The following is a 6000-nucleotide window of genomic DNA, read 5'->3' as shown; positions in this document are numbered from 1 at the left end:
AAAAATATTTTAAAATATTGGCAGCTATGCCCATTTCATGAAAGCTTTATCACAGTGTGGAAGTAGGTTATGTTGACAGAGCACGTGTAGGAAATAGGTTTGTTTAATGTAGCAGAGAAATAATTATATGCAAAGTCAATTTAAGTTATAGTGTATCCTTCTTATCTAAGAGCAATATCTTGTCAAATTTTATGTTGTGTCAGCAAGGATTTGAAACTTCCATCCATCTATCATAACATGTACCAGGTTATATTTTAATCTGTGATTACTAGAGGGGATTGTTCTATATAAACCGCAAAGCTTTTTACTTCCATTCAGCTCTTTCTCAAACGCTGAACTTGAATTAGTGTGAAATGCCATTTTACAATGCAGATTTCATCATAAGATCATAAAATTGAAAACTTTTTGTTAATTTTAGGCTACGGCAGAAATCACTTGTCCATCAAACAACTTTTGCAGTTTAGAGACTTCATGATCTGAGTTGAAAACATTTGCACCATATATATAATAAGGTAGGATGAACCAAAAATTGATTATTTAATCCAAACATAGGTTTGGTGTCTAAGGACACACCTTTGGACTATCACAAGAGAGGCCATAGGCCAAACACACTTAAAATAATATGTGTGTGTCATTTCATGCATTTACCCATTAGAGGTTAAGTCACCTGCATACCCAGCCAATAAGATCCACAGGGAGGGTCCCAAGCTTCCCTATATAATTCCAGCCCAGTGGATGCTTGGTCTCTTGTTTTTCCTGCACTAAATACTTCCCTCCCACCTTACTTTTGTCATGACTGTCTTGCATTAATTCCTGCACTAACTTTTCCTTCCCTTGCACAGAGGAGGCACAAGAGGAAGGAGAGCATCGCAGTCAATGACTAGTAAGCATATGGTGCTTCCGCTGATTGGCCAGGGATTACTGCCCCTTTCAAAGAAACCTGACTCTTTGTCCTTTGTGCGGAGGACCCATTGACCTGCTTTGTGTGGGCACATCATTGTCGAGTCCAGAAGGGGTAAAGTCACTCAGTTGCCAGAATTTAGCACCAAACAACCATTAAGGATTATATAATGGGACCAGTGGTCTGACCTTCCACTGTTAGGTTTTGCAAATAGTTTTTGCTGACTACTCTGCTCTTGCCATTTTTGTAGCTATATTTTATATCTATTTTATGAGACCTTTTGCCAAATTTATACTGTTGTTCATGTGATAATATGAATACAGTAATAAGATGAACATTAGAAGGAGGTTGGGTGCATGAAAAGAGGGACATCAATGCTATGCAGTTTAAGTATCAATAAAACATATTCCACTCATTGTGAAATTCCTGTGTGTTTCATCAGCTTGGCAGTAGTGGGTTTACAATGATCAAGACTGAGCCTTAACAGTCTAATGCAATATGTAGGTTGTTCACTAACGATGCTAATAGCATTTATAGAGCTTTATTTATTACAGGGAGAACCCTTTCCTCCAGAAGGAGAAATAGCATATTAGGCCTGGCCCCAGGTATTTGCAATCAGATTCCCTGAGATATGCGACATATAATGTAAATAATGATCCCTCCTCAGCCACTTACTGCGCTCTCTGTTTCTCTTACAAACATAACTCCTGAGATCCTGCCTGGCAGATTTCAGCTCTCCTTGCACAGACCTCATCTCCAAAAGTAGATATGTCTGGACTTATAATTTCTCTCTTTGTGTCTGTGATACCTGGAAACTGCTGGGCACTAGGACCATGTGAAACAGGACTGAGATTCTAGGACCCAGGGAAAGCCCAGGCTGTGAAGGTTTTTGAGACAGAGACTGTTGAGAGGAGGAGCCTCAGTGAGTGATTGGGGACTGAGGAAAAAATGTAAAAACACAGTGCTGTTGTTGAGAGTTAGACTATTGCAGAGAGCTGAAGTGTGTTGCCAGCCAGAACACTGCACATGCTACAGAGAGGCTGTCACTAAAAACAAGAGCTGACACCAGTGAGTCAGATTGAAGCTGAATACAATCTACACAACAGGAAACAGTTCTGTGTAATCAAACTGACTGTGTATTCTCACTCACTTATCCTACATTTTAAGAGCTGTGAGATAAATTTACAGAGACATTTGCTTAACAAGTGGGGTACATTCTTCAATCTCCCAGTACATACATGAAGCATGACCCCAGTCATAACTGAACTACAGACTGAATCACCAGTGCCTACTCTGAAGTAACCCCTGGTGTGGGGGGCATCCTTTAACCCAGTGTTTCTTAAACCCAGTCCTCAGGAATGCTGCTGTTAATTTTCTAGCATATTCAGGTTATAATGGGTTAAAGCAGTGCTTCTTTAACCTGGTTGTCAGGACCCCTAACAGTGCATGTCATCCAAAACTGAGTCTCATAATTGCAAGTGCCTCATGTCCGGTTTTAACGTGCACCCTCTGGCCAGTGAAGACATTTATACTAATTAGCTCGGTTGTGGATGGACTTCTTTAAAAGGGATTCATTGACTGTGACATCATTTACTTGTGGTGTATTGTTTGAAATGAATGTTCTTTATGGTATTAGGGACCAGAACTGTATTACTGTTTTCTTAGACAGTTTATATGACATCACATATTCCAGGGTTAGAGTATTACGGCCGCAGCGCAGAATGCCACGTGACGGTTATCAAAAGGTACTCAGAGTACTGTAAAGTATAGTTCTGACCAATCTTTTTACATTATAGAAGTATTAGCATGAGGGAATTTTGTTATTTCCTTTGTTATTCTGAAAGTAAGGTCCGATAGTGTTGCCTATAGCAACAGCCAAGTTAAATGCACTATATAGCACAGTAACTGACACCTCTATTAGCTCAGGCCTGTGCACACCATATTCAGATTGTACTGGTTGATAATAATTCTATGTCCAGGCAGATTCATAGTGATGTATTGTTCCTGCATAGTAAATCTGACGTGACTTCATTCATTTGGTGTCCTACTGGTATTGGGGACTCGGTGGTTCACTGTCCCATTGCTGTGCCATGACCAGAAGAAGAACATCCAGGGACCCAGGTACGATCCTCTTAACACACACCTCTAGGGGTGTCGCATGTGTCTGTAGTGGATAGGGCTTCTCCTCATCTATCTAGGGGTTTCCACCGGTGGTAGCCGCTGCCAACAGCGACTTTCGCTAGGCTTCTCCTAGTTAAAGCTTCCCCATGTCTACTGAAGGGTCATGGTGATACACGTAACGGTGCAATCCTCCTATTACTATCGCCATCTCAGTATGACGACAGCAGGTTAAAAGCATTAAAGAATGCTTTATTTATATGAAACATTTTATGTAATAAGGATTGCTGCATATTTATTTTTGTTACTATGTATTTAATATATTTTTAACATTTTATATTTTATCCTGTGGAAAGTGAAACTAGAACGCCAAGTCAGGGCTGTCAGTTCCACTATGCACGTTTGAAACGGCAAAACCGGGTCACTGGCTGGCAAGACTAGCTGGTGAAGCAGAAAGACTTCTCTAAATAGCGCTGATACAATATTTTCCATTGCTGCAGTGATAGAAAATCTTAGTTATCGATGCACAATAGTAGATGGAGCCCATAGCCTTTAATGTTCCTACACTATCCCAAATGAGCTATACTGTGCTGTTTATACATTTTACATGGAGGTATAAAAGATTAGTAGCATGCTAGATAAAAGAAAAAGAGAGAAACAGAAACCACATAAGCAAAACATTTGTAATCTTGATATTTTTTTATTTCAATTAAAAATAAAAATGTGCTGTACGTATAGTAATATATAACAGAAAAGAAGATAAGTATAAAAACATTTTTGATCTGCTCGTTCAATGATTTTGGATTATTTCTTTTGCAGTATTTATATAAATCAATACATTGTTTAGTATACAAAAAGTATTTAGAATAGATAGACTTGAAGTTATGGTTCTCAAACCACACGTTCAGCCCTGTAATCGGTGCAATTTGGATTTAAACGTTCTCTATGCAATAAGTCCAGAGGAGCAATCAAAAGTAATTCACTAGATTCTTGGAAGACTAATGTGTTCTAAGCAGGAGGGAGCACCTTGCCTTTACACTAGAACAATTAGGCAGCGTGCTATGTCACTTCATGTAATATCAAGAAGGCACCTAGGGTACTAATCTTAGAATGGAATGGAATCCATGAATAGACTCTTCTGTTTCTCCTACTGTACATGGAAAATACTCTGAGTCTGCACAGACAAATACTATGTGAAACCCAAGTAAGCAAACATATTAACATCACAACCACCCACGCCTTTGCCTTATTGCCTTTTTTATTACACTGTGTTGGATGTTCCAGACAAAGGATTAAGGGGATGAAAAAAAGAAATATTAGCAGTACTCAGACTTCTTATTTTGTCTCAAAAAAAAAAGTCAATGTGAGCCTACTGTATTACAATGATTCTACAGTTAAGGCCAAGGTATGAGTGTAAATCCTATAGAATCTGTCTGTGGCCTTTCAGATTGCCCATAGAACCACTTGGCCATTAAAAACGAACTATTGGTCTTGTTTCTGTGTGGGTCAGGTATAAAAAAAATTCACTGTTAGATATGATAATCATCATTTATTTATATAGAGCCAACAATTCTGCAGCACTGCACAGAGAATATTTGTAATTCACATCAGACTCGGGCCCCAATGGAGCTTACAGTCTAAATTTCAAAACACACACACAGACTAGGGTTAATTTTGTCACCAGCCAGTTAACCTTCTAGTAGGTTTTTGGTGTGTGGGAGGAAACCGGAGCACCCAGAAGCAATCCATGCAAACACAGGGAGAACATTCAAACTCCACACGGATAAGGCCCTGTTCAGGAATCGAACTCATGACATTTTTTCAGGGTTATCCTTATCTGAACGCCATGATGAGATGGCATTAACTATTGGCAAAAAGAACTTTCCCCACTTAATAAATAATATATTTTCACCTCCGCCAAGGACATGACAGAGATAATAGGGTTATTGCCAGAGGTAATCATATTAGTATATGAGGCAAAGCAAAATCGAGCCCTGTCACCGGTGAACACTCCTGTTTTTGCTGACAAAAGGGCTTATTACCCCATTGACCTAATGCATTTGAATGGCTAAAATGTAATGCACCTTGTTGCAGCACTCTGTTTTGATAATGGGTGTGTTTGTCAACCGGTGGTTAATAAAACAAAGTAAGGTGTGTACACCACTGCATCCTCTAAAATGAGAAACATGGAAATGATTGCAGACCTTTTTATAGGACCCAATTCATTCAGAACACACAATACTCTCATCCTGACCTTCCCATTTTTTGTGTTACAGAACAATAAGTGGAATGTTTTGGACCTGAGCATTGAGTACCCTGTGAAGTGGACCATCCTGCATAGCTCCCAACAGTTGTCCATGCAAAATCGGAGCAAAATAATCTCCACCCAGAAATCCACCAAATACGCCTAATTTTTGGTGAAGTTCTGTCCACTTAAGTGTAAGCCCTGCCCCTTTTAAGGTCCTTAAATCATGACAGTTGGGATATATGAAGTTGGAAGGTCGGTAATGGTTAAAACTAAACTTGTTAGTAAAAAAAAATTCTGTGGATATGTAATTAAGAGTGTAGTAATTATCAGATTACATTATAACTTGTATAACTTTACATTATAACTTCTTCCATAACAACAGTTCTAGGCACATAGGTAAGTTCATCTTACATTCAAGCACATCACTGAATATTCAATGCATTTTTCTTTTTAAATAATACCTTTAAGCTACATTTATATCTGAAATAAATCGGTCTTACCTATTTTATATTAATGTCCACTAATTTAATTTGATTACACCCATTGGGTTCCACCAGCATTTCAACTAAGTAAAAGTAAACCTGATTTTTTAAATGAGTGTTAAAGCAGAGTACATCCTATTATCTTGCCTTTCACTGAATATCAGAAAATCATTTAGAGGTTTCTCATTGGATGGTGTCTTATTTCCATAAAAATACATTACCACCTGGGCTCTATAGATAACCTGTACTGT

This window comes from Mixophyes fleayi, chromosome 7 (assembly GCF_038048845.1).
Source record: "Mixophyes fleayi isolate aMixFle1 chromosome 7, aMixFle1.hap1, whole genome shotgun sequence".
NCBI lineage: Eukaryota > Metazoa > Chordata > Amphibia > Anura > Limnodynastidae > Mixophyes > Mixophyes fleayi.
The sequence above is the reverse complement of the archived record's forward strand: the minus strand, read 5'-3'. Positions refer to the sequence as shown.